Raw genomic sequence first — 18,892 nt, 5'->3', positions numbered from 1 at the left:
CTGAGTGTGTCTCATGCCCTTTGTCATCATCACAGGAAGTCATCTGCTTTTTGTTTTCCTTAGTCAGCAGAGGCTAGGTTATGCGGAAGTAACAGGTTAACCGTGAAATCTCAGCAGCTCACCCAACAGAGGTTTATTTCTTGCTCATGCTACATGTGCAGCGAGCACGGGGTGTTTCCAGGGTAGCTTTTTCCTGTAGTGATTGAGCGATACAGGGGCTTCTATCTTATGGCTCCACTGTGTCAACACACAACTCTGCCATGCACGTGGTGGGAGGAGAGAGAATGGGGATCTGTCTTGTGTTATTCATTGTATCAGTGCAGAAATGATGCACGCCATTTTTACCCACAATCTGCCAGCTAGATCTTTGCCCATGGCACCCGCTGCAAGGGTTCTGGGAAGTGCACGGAGCCCATGGATATTCCGTGAGCATTAAACACCTGCCACAGTGTGATAATGACGATGGCTGTCACCTCTGTTGTCATCTAAACCATTGTGCTGCCCCGAGCCCTACACTGTGGTTACTTGCGGGAACTCTAGCATGCGCTTTGCACCGTGTATCTCATTCCACTGTCATTCTTTTTCGTCGTTAAAGAGGAGGGAACAGAGGCTCAGAGGGGTGAACCTATTCACCCACAGTCACACAGTTAGTCAGGGGGACAGCCAGGATCCAACCCCAAAGCTGACTACGTAGCCTCCAATGGCCTTGGCCTCCCAAAGTGTTTGGCAACTTTCCTTTTGTGACATTCTCAGAGGGGGAACTGGGAGCCCTTCTCAGAACACCCACGAGGAATCAGGGGAGGGGCTGTTACGTTTCCAGGGCACGGTATGATTGACACCCCGGTTTGCGCAGAACCCATTGCTCTCAGCCAGTGGATTCCCATTCTGCATTGCGTCTGCCTCACAACAATCCCATGGAGGATTTGGGAAGAATATTATTAGCTCCTCTTTACTGATGCGGTAGCAGAGGACCCAGGAGGACACCTGCCAGGAGACACCTGGGTAACCATCAACAGGTTCCTGGAGTCGTGACCTGGCCTCTTTGTGTGTAGGGAACTGTGGGCTCTCAAGACCACAGACCAGGAACTGTTACCTTTTTTGTCCCATGAGCTCCTTTGGCATCTGCGGAGAACTGTGGGCTTCTTTGCAGAATAAAGTCTTAAAATCCATAATATAAAATACTTAAGATCACTAAAGCAACCATTTACATCGAAATGCATTTACTAGAATAATAAATGCGATCTAGAAAAATCATTGCTTTATTAATATATTAAATAACAAAAGTCTAGTAATTACTGTAATTTGGAAATAGCGATAAGCATTATGATATTTTGAGATATCTGGGACAATTATAATGTAATGGGACAAAAAAATTCTGTGATTTTTCTGTTGGCGACAAAGGCCCTGGTACTGGTCCTACTTCTGTGATGTGTGGCTTACATTTATAATTAAGTGGAATACTAGATTCCAGTGAGAAGTGAGTGGAAATAGAGTTTTGTTTTTTTCTAGCCAAGTTCATGGACCCACTGATTTCTATGTAGGGAGACTCTGTGGGTCTGAGGTCCTGAGTTAAGAGCCCTGTCTCTGGATTCCAGACGCAAAGCCTAAAGTGGGATGGCTCAGGGTCAAATTACGAAAAAGGTGACGTTTTCTTTGGGTCTATTTATCCCCTAGTTCTCATCCACGTTTGTCAGTGCCTGGTCTTCGCCTTCAAATCCTTGTTTTCTACCAAGGCACACGTGGCATCGAAAAGGACCAGAGATTATTAAAGATATATATATATATATATATATATATATATATTTTTTTTTTCAATGCAAGGTGCTATGCCCATTATTTTATACCCATTATTTCACTTCATTCTGGTAGATTTTATGGTTACGTATATTTTACAAAGAAATAATGATAGCTGACATTTATGGATACCGTTATGTACCAGGTGCCCTCCTAAGCACATTTATAGACTACAACAATAATTATTGTAATAACAGCCGGGGTAAGAGTAACGCAGACTTATGTAGCACTCACTGAATGCCAGGCTTATGATCTCCTAAGCACTTTATGTACCTATTTAGCTTCAATTATTTCCTTCCACATTCCTATCAGGTGACTATTAGTTATTTCCGTTTTACAGAAGGAGAAATAGGTGCAGGGAGGTTAAAAAAAACTGTCGCGATGTCATATAACTATGAAACAAAGGCTTCAACTCAGACATTCTGATATCACAGGCCACTGTCTTGTTTTTACTGTATTAAATGATCCTCAGAACAACTCCAGAGGTGGAAGCTATGTTTGCCCCCATTTTATAGATCAGGCAGTTGCGGAACAGAATGGTTGAGAAACTTGCCTTGGAGCTGACTTCATTCAGCTTAAAAATAAGATAAGAGAGAGTGTAGGTGACAAGTCAGGATACTTGGATATGGGCTCTGCTTAGAAAAGTCATACATCATTTCTGCCCACCTTCCATTGGCCAGAAATCAGTCACATGGTCACACTGAACTGCAAAGGAGGCTGGGAAATGTAGTCTACTTGTGAACCCAAGGGGAAGAGGGAATGGGTTTTGTTGAACTCAGAGCCATCTATAACCACAGGCACTAAACAAAACTCTGGGAGCTCATGGTGCCTGTACTCAAACTTCAGGCTGCCTTCCCAGAGGCACCAAGGGCTGCCGCTGTCTCTAGGGCGGCTCATAAACTGAATTTGATACAAATACGTTACCGCAAATTAGAGAACGTGCACAATCCCCTGCTGTGTGGATTTGGACTCCGGGTCTATTTTTAAAAGCCATGAAGAGTTTGCAAATGAAGTATTGTCAAAACGAAAACAGATTAAAATGTATTGTAGTTTATTACTATGCATTTAAATGAATATTTAAAATGTAGTCTTTTTTTAAAGGAAAATGGTTGTTGGCTTTTCCCCCCTTTAGTTTGGTTTGTATTTTTAATTTGAATGCTTCGGCTCCAGCCCTTAGGGGCTTCCGCTCCAAGCCTCCACAGGCGGCCAGCTTATTGTCACAGTCTCAGGCCCACAGGGCAAGTGAGAGAAATGGGTCTTCAGTGCTGTTCCATTTAGTACTCTGTGCTATATCCCCTCTATTCTCAGATATCATAGGTTATAAACCGCAGCCTGATGTTCATAATGCTGTTTTGGAGGGAGGGGAGAGCAGGAGGAACAGAAGCAACACGGCACCGATTTAAAAACGCACTTGGATTTCAGCTGTGTTGATAAAACGATGTGCATATTAAAATTGGAAAAGTCTCCTCACACCCCCCCCAAGGAGAAAACAAACCAGTAAACGACAATGACAACAATGCCACTCTGTCCCTCATGATTCTTTTCTTCACATCCTCCAAGTATGAGACAAGGCTACTTGACAGCTACCCATCTCTTAGCGGTCCATCCTACCCTATAGGGAAAGGGACCACCGTAGAGGAACGTGCAATCCCAGATGTGAAGGACAAACCCCCACGGACCCAAGCATAGGGCTCCACTGATTGCTCTGAGTTTGACCATAGGTTCCTCTACTTCTCGGATCTGAAGCGTGTTTGCCTGAGGCTGAGAGCTTGTCGCAGCTCTGCCTGCTAAGCATGGTATTTTGGCCGTCTGCTTTTTGTTTCCTTCCTGTTCTGAGCAGAACACCAGTCACGTAAGGCCACTGGGTAAGAAAATCACTTTGATTAGTGACTTTCCTGCGGATATATTTCTTTTCTTTCATATTTCACACTCTGAATATTTTATGAAAATGTTTCTCTTTCCAAGTGAGTTAATGCTGTGGTTTAAATAATATGACTGGAAGTTAGGAACCCTGGTATTTCTCCCTTGAGGGACAACACAGAATCTTTTTGACGGGAAGAAATAGCACGGACGGGTAAATAAGAGCCATTGGCTTACGCACTTGAACTCTGGGATCGGATTATCGTGGGTGTGATTTTCCAGTTCTCTCAAAATTTCAAATCCCATCTACATGATGGGGACAATCATTGTTGGTACCCAATACCATCAGGGTGAGGATTAAATGACACAAGGCAATGAATTACAGCGTGGGATACAGTGCCTGGCACATAAGTTGTCAGGAAATAGTACCTCAATTTTACATTGAATTACCATCCCAGATGAATCTGGATTTCCTACACATAACTTTCACGTCTACCCATCCACCACTGAATATTGTCCGGTGGTATGTTTGAAAGCTTTCATTGTTACTCTGGGTGTGGGACGGATGGATGATTGAAGGATTTGATAGGATGTGTTTTTGAATCTGGCTTCCCAGACTAATTTGAGCTCCCCAGGGCCCTGCTTACCACCTGCAGCAGAGACAGCTCTGAGTTCACCAGGGCCACTTTCCTTTCTCCCCTTGGGTTCATAGCTAGACTATATTTCCCAGCCTCCCTTGCAGTTCAGTGGGACCATGTGACTGAGTTCTGGCCAACGGGTGGCAGTGACATATGACTTCTCCCTGCATAGCCCCTGAACGTTCCCATGGAACCATCACCTGTGCCCTCTCTTGCTCCGTCTTTGAGTGGAATGAAGTTGACTCCGAGGCAAGTTTCTTAACCTCTCTGTGTCTCAGTTGCCTGATCTATAAACTTGAGTCCTAATGGTCAGAGCAACAAATTGTAATCATGAAAGACCTTGGGGGATGTTGGGTGAGGTCCAGAAAGTGTTCTCAAGAAGCTCTGGGAGGGGACTTAGGTGCGCGGGAGGCAAAGGGTGGCGTTGGCTTGGGGAGAAAGCCTTTTCCCATGTCGCTGTGCTCTGGTGCTTCCAGAGGCCCTTTCGCCTCTTCCATAAATAGCTGGGGGTTCTGTCAGGGGAGCTCATTTCTCACGTGGGCCCAGAGGTGGGGGAGCTCAGAACCGTCACTTGGGGAGCCTGTATGTAAATGATGCCCTGTTTTGTAAAGTCAGGTCACTGAAGCCAGATGTTCATTGCATCCCTTGTGGATAAGCATTTTCCAAATGGAGAACCGTCCAGACCTTTTAACCCTTCCCACTTCTAAGGCACGGGTGGCAGTTACAGTTTACCAGGCTGATGTAAGCCCCTGCCAGGTTCCTCTCCGCCGCCTCGGTGATCTGCCATAAAAAGATTTCATACATCATTAAGAGAGATGTCATATGCGTCAACATAATGCTATGTTCTTACCCAGAATGTCACATTAGACTCCTGGAGGCTTTTAAAAAAAACTTCAAATACAACCACATTTTTTTCCTCTTAAATCATTCAATCTGCCATCTGATGCCCCAAAAGGAAGCTGCTAGTAAAATAGCAACTTGCAAAGTTAAGAAAAGCATCACGCAAAATGTTAGCTAAAAATGTGAACTTTTGCAACCTGCACTTAGGGGTGGAGTCAGGGGCACCCCGATACACATGTCTTGCTTTTTCAGAAGCTCCTGTTCCTCCTCCAAGCGATGGGCAGAGTGATTGGGATGGATGCATGTCCCCAAAAGGCCCTGGCTTGATTTCTCTTGTCTGTGTTCTGTTTCACAATTTCCCCCATGGTGCTAACGTTTCCCAGAGAAGTTTTCTTTGAAGCCAAAAATAAAGAAATACATATACTTAACTCATGGAGTGTGGAGGCAGGAAGTGGTTCTCTTACCTATGTGCTCATTGACATTCACTCGGCATAGCATCTGCTTCGTACCAGGCGCTCTGATGGGTCCTGGGGCTTCTGCTCTGAATCATGGTTCTGTCTCTCAGGTCACTTAGTGGGGACGGGGCTTAAACAGTCATTGAGGACAAGTGCTCTAATACAGGTGTGGACAGTGCCTGCTGGGAGCCCACCAGCAGAGGGAGTGACCCTCCAATTCTGCTCCAACAATTCCCACCTGGAAGGTTTTCTTCCCCACACCAAGCAATTCTCTGACCCCAGCTGGTGTCCTGCAGGTCAACTCCATTCTCACAGTGTCTACCTGGAGGTAATATCAGGTCCCACAGGGTAAGGGTTCGGTCTCCCAAGACTGTCCCGATTCAATTGCCAATCGCAAGTCCATGTTGTCACCTGTGCTTCTGACCCACTGCCTGTAGATCGGAGGTTCCTGGGACCCCCCTCTTTGGGTTTGCTTAGTTTGTTAGAGCAGCTCACAGAACTCAGGGACACGTTTTACTTACTAAATCACAGGTTTATTACAAAAGGCTGTAACTCAAGAATAGTCAGACGGAAGAGATAGATGCACAGGGCAAGGTGTACGTGAAGGGGGCACAGAGCTTCCAAGCCACTCTCCCTAAGTCTCCGGGTGTTCACCAAACCGGAAGCTCTTCAAACCCAGTCCTTTTGGGCATTTACAGACGGTTCCTTACATAGCCATGATTGACTAAACCATTGGTATTGGTATTGCAGATTGATTGACTCTCCACTCTCTCTCTCCTCCCAGGAGGGTTGGGAGGGGAGGCTGGTAAGTTCCTAGCCTCTAATTACAGGGTGAGCTCATCAGGCAACCAGCCTCCATCCTTAGATGACCCAGGGGCTTTGCAAAAGTCACCTCATTAACATAACAAAAGACACCTTGATTGCTCTCAACTTTTAGGAAGTTCCAAGGGTTTTAGAAGCTGTGTGCCAGGAATGGAAGACCAAATATACTTTATTTCTCATAATAAATCACAGCCCCCCCCCCCACACTCAGCACGATCTGATACAATAAAGGATAGAGGTTTAGCACCCAGAGTCCTGTATTATAACACCTGGGGTCACACCCCTACTTCTCCACTTACTGGCTGTGTTCCCTTAGATGACTTAATTCAAGTTGCTGCATCTCTTTCCTCATCTGTAAAATTGAGAGGCTGCGTGTTTTGGAAGAGTACACAAATCAGTACATGTAAAGTGCCTAGCCCTGCGCCTGGCAGAGTACAGCTTACAAAAATGTTGGTGATTAGCGGTGAGGGCAGAAGTTATGTGAAAGAGCCAGAAATCACATTTGACGCACGTACGAGTATGCTCTTGGAATTGTGGGGAGCTCTGTGTTCCTGTGGGTCAGTCCGGTTGCCAGTGGCTGTTTTGAATGAAAACTAACACTTGGTCACGTCGTGCAAAGGAAAAGCCGTGGGTTAACTGTAGGGTGATGCTTTCTTGAAACCATCTATCCATTCGTTCGTTCATTCATTCATTCTTCATTCATTCATTCATGACCAGTTGTTTCCTTAAGCCAGGGCTTCTCAACGTTGGCATTGGTGACATTTGTGAGCAGATAATTCTGAGGGGAGGGGCCGTCCTGTGCACTGTAGGCTATTTCCCAGTGTTCCTGGCCTCCATCCACTAGATGCCTGTAGTGTCCCTTCACGGATAATTAGAGCCTGCAAGGACTGTGAGATGGTCCCATTTGTGGAATCAAGTTCACAGGATGGCTTTGTGGAAGTGCCCCCGGCAGCACAGTCACAATCCTGTGCCTGGCCGCACAGCCCCAGTTATGGGGCCCCACCCCAAACGATATTGCCCTTCTCAGATGCCCTGTAGCCATCACACTGCCTCTGCCTGGGGTCGATTTCCACCTTGCATTCCTCTCCCCTCTTTTTGAACAAGTGAAAACATAGGCCCGGAGAAGGGGATCAGACAGATGGTGAAACTGAAAGGTTATGCCCGAGTTCTGTGTGGTCCACTGTGTTGTGTTCTCACTGCAAACACTTTTTACACACCTGTTATGTTAGGACACAGTTGGAGGGGCACGTGACCAGTGACATGAGCTCAAATGAAGTAATGCTTGTACCAAGTTCATTCTGCCTCAGGGCCTTTGCACAGTGTGTTTTCTCTGCCCGGAATGACCCCTAACTGGCTTTCTACTTGGTTAACTTCTCATACTTTCCGAGATGCCTTCCCTAGTAATTCATTCCAACGTAAACGCTTTCCATTATTTTATAAATGAATCTTTAAAAGCAAATTGAGGGGCCAGCCTCGTGGCTCAGGCGGTTAGAGCTCCATGCTCCTAACTCAGAAGCCTGCCGGTTCGATTCCCACATGGGCCAGTGGGCTCTCAACCACAAGGTTGCCGGTTCAATTCCTCGAGTCACGCAAGGGATGGTGGGCAGTGCCCCCTGCAACTAAGATTGAACACGGCACCTTGAGCTGAGCTGCCGCTGAGCTCCCGGATGGCTCAGTTGGTTGGAATGTGCCCTCTCAACCACAAGGTTGCTGGTTTGACTCCCGCAAGGAAGGGTGGGCTGTGCCCCCTGAAACTAACTAAGGCAACTGGACCTGGAGCTGAGCTGCGCCTTCCACAACTAAGACTGAAAGGACAACAACTTGACTTGCAAAAAAAGTCCTGGAAGTACACACTGTTCCCCAATAAAATTCCTGTTCCCCTTCCCCAATAGAATCTTTAAAAAAAAAAAAAAAAGTGGACTTATTACAGTTTATAACTGTCTTTCGTATGTCTGCTATGTCATCCCATGGCTGTCCCCTGAAAGTGCAAGCCCTGTGGTTAATGTCATGAGTTCCTGCCTCCAACATATAGCCCATCATTGGTAAACACTTAGTAGATATTTTATTGAATTAAAAAAAAGCCTGAATTAATAGAAAATTGAATGAATAAGTAAATAAGTACACTTATACAACCTTGCCTAGAAACTGGACATGGCTGAGAGTTCTACTTCATGACTCTTTCTGGCTTAGGGGAGGGTCCTTTCACCTCCCCCTTTGGGCTGTGAACATCTCTTTTTGGGGCGTATTAACCAAGGCACTGGATTGGTCAAGATTTGGCTGAATAATGTTGATCCTCACACACTCTCCAATAAAATATGCCCTCGTGCACACATTCTTCATAGAGGAGCCCCAGGTGCTGGTGGGGGCGGGGGACAGATCCTAGAGGGATCTTGCCAGTCTGGTTGGGAGAGCTTCTCAGCGGAATTCCTGTTTCAACTGAATCCCCAGAAGAGGCGAGCATGTGTTGGTCAAAGACAGAAGCAGCAGCCTGTGGAAAAGCGAATGTGCTCTTTTCAAGAACTGAACCCATTTCCAAGAGGGCAGGGAACCGAGGGCCAGGACACAGCCCAGAGCGGATACCTGGAGGAAAACACAGCCTGACAAACGGTAGCCGGTACAATTAGCGTGATGTTCAATGCAGCTTCTCCTTTCCTTGGCCACCTTTGCAGACGCAGCAGGGCAGCCCAGGGCATGAGACAAGGGGGGTGCTGGCTGGGGGTTCTGGGCTTCACCAGGAAAAGACTCTGAAAAGGAAAGATAGATTTCCAGCAAACGTTCTTGCTCCTTCAGGGGCGAGGGAGAGAACACAAGCCTTGGGGTCCTGGCTCTAAACCCCACCTGAGCAAGCTGCTTTACCTCTCTAAGCCTCTTTTCCTCGGCAGTGAGGAGAATAATAATAGTAAGTAATACAGGGAGTGTTCGCTTACTGTTTATCAGACGCTGGGTGAAGTCTCTTTCCAGCATCAGCTCACGTTCTCTCTGCCACCCAGCGCTCATTTGACAGCCAAGTAAACAGAGGGGCTGAGGGTTAGCAAGCTTTCCTCATGGTCCCAGAACTAATACACGGGGGTGCTGCGGTTCACCCACATGTGTCGGACTCTGGAGTCTGAGCTGTTCATTCTAGGCCATGCATACTGCCATTCGAAATATTAAGAAGGTTAAGTGGAACAATCCATTCACCTAGTGCTTTGGCACAAATTCAGTGAAATATAATACAGTCAGACAGATGTGGGCTCCAATCTGTTTTATCTCTTCCTGGCTGTGTGACTCCTTCAGTGACGTCATCCGTCTGGGCCTCCACTTCCCCATCTGTGAAATGGGAATGCACTGACATTCTCTCTCATCTGATAGGAGCACGCAGTGAGTTTATGCAAATCCCTTAGCATGATGCTAGAGGCAGAGTAAGTGCTCCCCATGTGTCCCATCATCATTATTAGGTACATAGCAGGTGCGGCGTTGGTGTCAGCTCTCCCATCTCCTCTTCCCAGGTTTCCTTCTCAGCACAAGGGGTTTCAGAAAGTGTGAAGCTCATCATCTCTCTCATGCATGCAACGTCCAGAGTGTCTCCTGATTTGAGGCAGAACCAGGAGCCCTGGGCGTGGTGGGGAGCCATCTGCGTGGTTTCCCTCCAGTTGACAATGATGTGCCCCTGGGCTTGGGGATGCCCTCGGTTTGAAGTTGTTCATGTTTTTTCCCTAAAACAAGCGTCTTGCATGCCAAGCCATCTTTCCTGCACAACACTTTAATTTACATCTTTTAATAACTTCGGTTGCCATGGAAGCCTTAGAATTCAGTTTTAAAATAGACAAACTAATTGTTTCAGTCAGTTTGGGTATTTGCTGTCAAGGAAACAGCCAGCTTTCCCCCACTACTGAGAGCCCGCCTAATTGGATGTCGGAGGTGACAAAATGGCAGAGGGGTCCTTCCCACCCTCTGGCCAGGTGGGGGAGCCACCATGAGGCACCCAAGAAATAAATGGCCAGTGCCTTCCTGCTTCTCTCCCACCTTTCAACCCTCAACCCTCACCTGGTCCTGGCTGTGTGCTTAGGAAAGGGAGGGTCTTGTCTAATGGAGAGGCCTGTGGAGGTTGGGTGAGTGAGGCATGGAAGGGTCCCAGTGGGACACAGCTCCCGAGGCAGAGCTGGTGCGAAGCACAGGGCTTGGGAATTGTGACAGCCAGGCATGGTTCCCCTGACCTTGGATGGAGGCCTGGAGGCCCTCCACCCTGTTCTGAGGGATTCTGGAAATGACAGAACACCTGGGCCTGGAGCCCACTTCCTCAGTGAGATTGAGAAGGAGGCATGACTCGTTCATCCAACGACACCTTTTCGCTTACCTCCTTCTCTGGGCCAAGTATGTGCGAGACTCTGGGAATCCAACTGACCCAGGCGGCGGATAGCATAGTTCATTTATTCCACCGTTCAACATATGTTTATTGCATTCTTGTTCGATACATCAGTGAACATGCTAGTTCTTTGTCCTCGCGAGGCTTATATCCTAGCAGGGGAAACAGACTACGTCCAGGAAGAGGAATGGGTTACATGGGGTGTCAGCAAGAAAGAAAATGTGGAACAGAGAATGGCGACTGGAGCGCTGGGTGCAGCTGGTATTAATGGTTGGTCTGGGGTCTCCCCTGAGAAAGTGAGGTCTGAGCAAAGACTTGATAGAAGGGAGGGCATTCTCCAAGCAGGATGTTGGTGGGTAAGTGTGTTTCGGAGTGATTCATAGCTCTGCCTCGGTGGCCGGAGCAGATCTGAGTTGGAATTCTATGTTTTATCACTTACTCCCTGGACGCCCTCTGCCCGTGTCTGTACCTCTTTCTGTCTCAGTCTCTTCGTCTCCATAGTGAGGATGAATGTACTTGACATGGTTAAGCGAGTTATGCTTGGAAAGTGCCTGGCATATAGTGAGAACTACCCCGATAATGATGATGGTGAGGCGGAAGAGGAGGAAGGCAGCGCTCATAAACTGGTGAGGGTTGAGAGCTGCGAGAAGCAGGAAGGCACTGCCTGTTTGTTACGCGATGCAATCAGTGGTGGAATATAGCCCGAGACTTTGAGCGCGCGCCACAGAGCATCCAACCCAACCTGTTAAGTCGGCTTCTCAGAAGTGATGGGAGCCGGGAACAGTCATCTGGATGGGAGAGGATGGTGGCTTGCGCTGTGGTCATGACCGTGGCGGTGGGATGGGGGAACAGATGCCCATGGGGGATGTTTCTTAAAAATATGATATCAGATCCAAATGCAGCCTCACTGGTCCATTTTCCCAGGCATTTCCTATCACCAACACACGGATTTACTTTTAGTCGTTTACTCCACATACTTAAAAAGTTTGAGGTAGCCCGATACAGCCAGGCATAATGAAAATTAAACACTTAAAAATAGTTCAAAAACATTGTAAGAGTAAACAGACATCTGAGATAGAGCTGATCCGTCCGAGCTGACTGAACTTATCTGAGCTTCCCGGCACCAAAGGCAAAAGGAGACACGTATTGGGTCATAGAATCCATCTCGCATGGTGGGAAGGAACCCAACGTTGACTTGAAGGAGAAAACATTGCAAACACTGAACTTGGGGAGGGCGTCAGTCCGCCACTTGCACCCATATTTAAGGGGTATGTTATAATATTAGGTGGGTCCGAAAGTCACTGCGGTTTAAAAGGTTAAAAGCAAAAACTGCAATTACTTTTGCACCAGCTTAATAATAGAAAAGCAACGTCTTCGACCCAAAGATTGTTCATGTTGACGTTTTTTTTTTTGCCCTCGTCGGCTATCAATGCTGAGGTCATAGTGTTACGTCTTAACTTAGTTTCCTGGGGTGGGGGGGGGAATAACATAATATGGTTCAGGTGCCTGTCTTTCTAACTTAATACAAACCTAGAGCTTAGAGAATCCCATGAAATGGATGGCTCACGTGCCCATTAGATTATCTGTCTCAGATATTAGATTTCTCCAATGAGCTTCTGGAAGTAGGAGCTGGATTTCAGTCAACTTGTGGCTGGACTCGAGCGAATGCCAACCTCTGTGTCATTGACGGAAGAAGAGAATGTACGTGCTTCAAATACCAGGGCTCCGGGAGTCTGCATTTCCGTTCTCAGCTGAGAACTCGGAGGCTTGGTCTTTGTTCTTATTGAGCTGGAGAAGGGACCAGTGTACAGACCACGTACATTTATAGAGAGCAGGTGTTGGAATCACAGAAACGTGGTCTGACCCACTTCTGCCATTTCAACACATTCTGTGACGAGGGGCAAGGTTTTACCTCTTGTAGGTTCAGTTGCCTCATTTATAACATCGGGTAAAAGTCTGTACATGATAGGGCTGTTGGGGGAATTAAATGATAGAACATTTAGGGACCGTCAAGTACCTACGACGATGCTGGAACAGAAGCATTCAATACATCACAGCTATTACTGGTTTAATTGTAAACCGAGAGTGATTTCACTGCTTTTTTTCCTGAACCTTAAAACCAATCTCAGAATATTGTCACAGCCCAAGATTTAGCACATTTCAACATCCAAAAGGATGCAAGAAGTGGGTCTGTATTCCTGAGATTTCCTGGGAAGAGGGGCGTGGAGGAGGGGATGGCGTCACCTACCCCAGCACGAACTTCCTGTCTTGGGCCAGGGACCCTAGAAGCAGAGGCTGAGAGGCGATTCTTGTTAGGAGGTGTATTAGGAGAGAACTTTCTGGAGACGTGGAGTGAAAGACGTGTAAGGAAACATGAAAGACTAAACAAGGATGTGGATTCAGCTGGAATCCAGTCTCAGACTGATTTCACGGGAGACTCCAGAGCATGAATATTACCACTAATTTGATCCCATCTGGAGACGAGGGGGCCAAGCTTCTTGTAACCTGCCCTCTCCCAGTTCCATTGGCTGAGGTTTGCCTCCCAAGGTGGGGGAGGGTAGGCATAGACTCCCAGGTGAAGGGGTTTCCATTTGGCGAAGGGGATGCATGAGTTATTGTCAGCCGACTGTCCAGCATCTGGGGAGTGGTGCTCTGGCAGGTACGGGGCCTGGGGGAGGGACCCACGGCACCCTCTCCATTTCCTAAACGTTACCTGTTCATTCCCAATCGCCTCTCCTTTTCATCAGCTGCCCAAATCTCTCTCCTTTCTCCCTACAATTCTCCTCGGCAACCCGCCTTACTCCTTTTCTTAAAGTCAAAAGTCTCTCCTACTCCACCCCTTAAATCTACCCATCCCCCTTTCAATGAAGAACACTGATTCCATTCTGCCTTCTCCCTCCTCCAGTCTCCTTAAAGGCGCTTAGGTGTGGACGCGTTAGTATTTCATATTCCTGTCATTACTCTCTCCTGGGGAACATGTGGGTAGGATCAACGTTATTCTCAAAATTCGGCTTTGAATCTGTAAGAACACATGGGGCAATATGGAGTAGCCGCCCCCAAGGTTTGCTCCCCTGAACTGAAAGGAGAAATCTGTGTTAGAACGACATACATTAGCATCTACTCAAGCAACCAGCCTCAGGGTGAGCCCCTCGTGGCTGGGATAAGGGGAACAAGCCTTTTCATCTCTACTGCAAGTTTCTGAGAAGACTATTCAGTTTGGGAGACTCAACGGGTGCCCCCCAACTTTATTTATTTATTTTTTCAGGCTGCTCATAGCCATATGTCAGAGCATAGCGCCAGGCAGCCAATAAACTATGCCCTTTATTGCGATTGGTTTAACGCCTCTCTCTTTGAGCAGACTGGTTTCACTCTGGAATGTTCCAGGCTTGAGCTTTGCAGCTCCAAATGTGTTTTCATCGTTCCCCAGAGAGCCAGGGATTTAGGAAACAGCGTCTGTGTGTGGGAGAGCAAGGTTCTAACTATGCTACCTGAGAGGCAGGGAGAAGCTTACTTGTGTGTTTCTAAAGGTCTGGGGGACCTCTTCCTTAGGCACAAAAGCAATCAAACCTGGATGCATCCTGGCCGAGGGAAAGGTCCTGGGGCCAGAGTCCATTGTCATGGAGGAGTGATGAAAATAATAGCCAACAGTGCTCTTTAGGGCACCTGCACGTTAAATTCTGTTATCCTCTCAGTAATGTACGTATGTAGGTGCTATTCTCAACTCCATTTTGAAAATGGGTAAATCGCGGCAGAGAGGTCATTTCACAGAGGCATCTGAATGGACAGGCTTAAAGCTTAGCAAGAGTTCCTTCAGTATCACCCACGTTTATAGTCGCTCCTTTTGTGGGCAGTTCATTGATTAGTATCTAAGCTTTTTCCCTGAGCTCCAGATTTGTGGGTGGGAGTGGAGTTTTGTCTCGTTTTGTCACTGGTGCACTCAGACTCTAAGGTGATGATGGGCACACACGTTCGTTGATTCCTGAAGGAATGCATGTGATTGTGAATGCAGAGAGTGGAGAAGATGGGAGAGTATGTTTCCCAGGCGGAGAGAAGAGCATGTGCCAATTAGGAGGGTGGGGGGAGGGACAGAGAGGAAGAGGGGGAGAGAGACAGAGAGAGAGACAGAGAGAGACAGAGAGACAGAGAGACAGAGAGACAGAGAGACAGAGAGAGACAGAGAGAGAGAGAGAAAGAGAGAGAGAGAGAGAGAGAGAGAGACCACCCCAAACAACTGCATTTCTGCAGAGATTGATTTCCGCAGATGGGAGTCAAGAGATAGACATTCTGTTTCCTCCAGAGCCCCTTGTCCCACTCATCGCAGCCTCCCTGCTCGTGTGTCACGCAGCCAGAGCCTCATCCGTATGCTCCCCAGGCCATCCCTCCAGCCCAGCAATCCGTTTCTGTCCTTTCCAGAAGTTAATAGGACAAAAACAAATCACCGCTCTCCCACAAGTCATGCAGGGTTCTTGGGGCCCTGGCGGCCAGCTCCAAGAAGGACGTGAAGTGAGGGGACAGTGTCAGGAATGCCAAATCAGCCTCCTCTCCCTGGCAGAAATCACGGCCACCGTCAAGACCTCCAGGAGGTGGCAGGAGCCCCTTCCAGGCCCCGGGGACCCCAACCCCCCCAAAAGCCAGGTCTATGCAGCTCTGATGACCTGGGGAAATTAATGAGAAACAAATGCATCCTGTGGGAGAAGAGGATGGTGCCGTGATTCTGTAAGGAGGCAGGTGAGATGCAGAGAAGCTGTTTTTCTTCGGTAATCACAGCCTTTGGCCCCAGAAGTACCTGCCTCCTCTCCTTCTTCAGATAACAAGCCCTTCTCTCTCCTGTGCCTGGTGTCACAAGACACTGAGAAGCGCAGCGATTAAGTGTCCCATCTCGTCATCCCCTCAGTCACATTTGCCTCGCTTGACCTTCTCCACCTACCATCTCCTGATGGCTGTACGTGGGGGCTGCTCACATCCATCTTCTCTCCATTCTCATTGTTTTAGGCAGGATCCTAATTCTCGCTCTTCTGAGCAACGTTAGGCTCTGGCCATCTGATTCTCTCACCTCTGAGGCCCCCTTTTAGAATTCACCTCGCGCTCTGCAACTCGAATGGCTTTGCAGAGCTGAGCCACGGTGGCTTACGATGAAATGTCGCTCTTAGCATGGCACAGTCTGATCTCAAGTCATTTGTTCAGATGGCTTGGTCCTAATGGTCCTTCACACCTGTACCGTTCAGTATGGTTGCCATCAACCACAGGTGGCCATTACATTTACATTGAAAATAATTCAAATTAAATCAAATTATAAGTTCAGTTTCTCAGCCATACAGCCCATTTCAGGGACTCAACGAGCTCACGGAACCTATGGCTGCCATCTTGAATAGGAGGACACAGGACATTTGCATCACCCCAGAAGTGTTTGTTGGGCAGCGCTGCTTCACTCAGAAGCCCAACCCGGACGAGAGGTTTTGCTATCTTGTGTGCATACCCTCAGCTTTCCCACCTTAATGCTTTGGCTCATGGTCGCACCTCTACCAGAAATGCCCTCCATCCATCTCCCTATGCCCAACATTCCTGTTTCTTCGTTGTTCTTTTGGGAAGACTTCCTTTCTTCTCCACCTAGAAATAGTTGTCCTACCTTTACGCTCTCATAGACCCAAGAACTTCTGACGGTTCTTGCAACTTCTCATTGTTATTTATAGTTACGCTTGTCACAGTGCCTATAACATGTGTAGGGCTCAGAGCATGTTTGTTGAATGAATGCATGACCTTTCCTCTGTTGCACTATAAGCTCTAAATACTGACAAATAGCCATTATTGTTTCCCTACCAGGAATCAGGCATCATGCTGAGAAATCGAGTCATAGTGTCTGTAACACTTACAACCAAAGCACTAAGAATTAATATTCCCACTTTATAGATGAGTAAACTGAGCCCCAGATATTCAGCACGCTGTCCCAAAGTCCACAGTTGAAAATTGCAGAGCCAGAGTTTAAACTCAAGTCTCAATGACCCTGAGCCTCTGTTTTCCTACAGAGTAATGCTATGCTGCTTTCCTTGAAGCAAGCTTGCTTCATATTATTGTATTATTCATAAAATCCCTCTCCCTGTGGGTACTCAGATGTTAATAAAAATAAAAAGTCTCTCTCCCACTTCTTCTATTCTACCCCAGTCCCAGTGTCTGACATGCAGGTGTCACTCTCTAAACATTAAATGGCAAACTTCTAAGTCACATAGAGACCCCCGGGACCTGGGGACCACCTCCGAGTCTTGCCCACATGGACCCAGCCTACTGTTAACCTTGCCCTTGGCTGTTACAACTCTCATCTCAAGTGCATCGTCCTAAGCATCCCGACGCTCAGCACACGTATGTACCCTTCCCAGCCGCTGGGGGTGGACTTTGGGCCTCCCAGCCTTCTCTTGCACTTGCCTGAGCTGCCTTCCTCTATCAGGGGTGAGTGTGTGTGTACGTAGTATGTGTGTATTTGGGGGGGAGTTATGTTCTTTGCTGGAAAATGTAGACGAAACCCCATCCAATTTTCTCCAACTTCCCCCCAGCAATGTGTGACATCATATTCCACTCCACGTCTGTGTTCTTGTTTCCAGAGGCTTTTTATTCCTCCCCCTCTCCCTGCCTGCGTCCATGGCCCAGCATCGCTGCATCTTCCTCTGAGAAGCCATCTCCACGTACTTGGCCCCTCCTGGGGTTTCTATAGCATTTAGAACCTGCCCAACACAAAGACATGGCTGGTTAGATGCTCATTTGCATAAGGGGGCATTTATTCGACATGTTTGCTATATGCTCCTCTGTCTCTTCGTCCATGAAACAACACAAGCTCACTTGGACAGAGGTGGAAGATAAGCAGATGGAAATGTGTGTGTTTGGGGGTGAGGGGGGAGGCAGACAAAAATTCTGTATTTCAACAGTGGAAGTGTATCCCCCCCATTTCACCTACTAGACTTCAGAGGCTCAGAAAAGGAAAGCTTCTGAGAGTGAAATGGGTACTCAGACTCAGGTGTCTGAGTTCATTTCATCCCTTCGTCTCCCCTCCCTCCTAAAAAGCCCCCACTACTTATCAGATCTAGGCCAGATTAAACCCGTCCCCTAGGAAGGATGCACCCTCCTGAATTCAGTCGTCCTCATTGTCAGAGACCTTAGGGAAGCAAAATTGGGGGCCTTGGGTGGTGCAGACCGTGCTAGCACCGTCTCCCCTTGCTGAGGGAAGCTGGTGGAGGTATGTTTCCCTCTAAGCTGGACATATGTCACCTTCGGGCAAAAGATGAGCTAATAGAATTGAGATGAATGTAATTGGCAGAAGGTCAGCTAGGGAGCCACATGCGTCTGGAGCTTCCCGAAAAGGCCAGTGTGTTTCCTGCGCCCCTACCTGGTGATTGGTATGCAGGTAAGGCAGAGGGGCCTCTGCAGAGTAATTGGCTCATTCGGAGATCGGCAATGCCTGCTGTATGTACAAAGCCTCCACGGTGATTAGATCCTGCCCGCTCATCTCAGCAAGCCTTGAAATTCTTCCCACTGTGAAAAACTAATTTTCTGTGGGAATTTATTAAATAAGAAATCTGCATGCCACTTTACCTTATAAGCCAGGCCAGCGGAATACAAAGATTCCCCTCGACTTTGATGTGTGTTCCTTGCAGAGACTTCTCCACCACTTGGGGAGAGGTGCTTTAGGAGGTAGTTTTGTTTCAGGGCATGTGTATTTGTCCCTGCGTTCTCCGGGCACGAAGTACGGGAACCTCCCTCCCCACCCCCACCCCCACCAACAGACTAGATGAGAGAAAACAATGGGGACCAGCAGACTGTATGGTGGGGTGGGGATGGGTGTGGAGAGTCAGGCCTTGCGTTCAGACCATGGCATGTCCTCGGTCCTGTTATGGACTAAATTGTGTAGCCCCTCCCTGCTCCACACACACACACACACACATAATTTCACATGTTGAAATCCCAACCTCCAGCATCTCCACATGTGACTGTATTTAGAGATAAGGTCTTTAAAGAGGTAATTGAGTTAAAATAAAGCTATTAGGGTGACCCTAATCCAATAGGACTGGTATCCTTATGAGAAGGGGGGATTAGGGCACAGAGACACACGGGGAGACCGTGTGAGGACACGGGGAGACGGCGGCCATGTAACA

At 47.6% G+C, this 18,892-nt stretch overlaps 1 protein-coding gene across 24 annotated transcripts in view; it reads left to right on the top strand.

Annotated features, from left to right (window-relative positions):
• Positions 1 to 18,892, top strand: part of RBFOX1 (RNA binding fox-1 homolog 1) — a 1,997,160-nt gene that overhangs the window by 502,402 nt on the left and 1,475,866 nt on the right. The window lies entirely within an intron of this gene.

The sequence above is a fragment of the Rhinolophus sinicus genome, linkage group LG18 (assembly GCF_036562045.2).
Source record: "Rhinolophus sinicus isolate RSC01 linkage group LG18, ASM3656204v1, whole genome shotgun sequence".
Classification (NCBI taxonomy): Eukaryota; Metazoa; Chordata; class Mammalia; order Chiroptera; family Rhinolophidae; genus Rhinolophus; species Rhinolophus sinicus.
The sequence above is the reverse complement of the archived record's forward strand: the minus strand, read 5'-3'. Positions and strand labels throughout refer to the sequence as shown.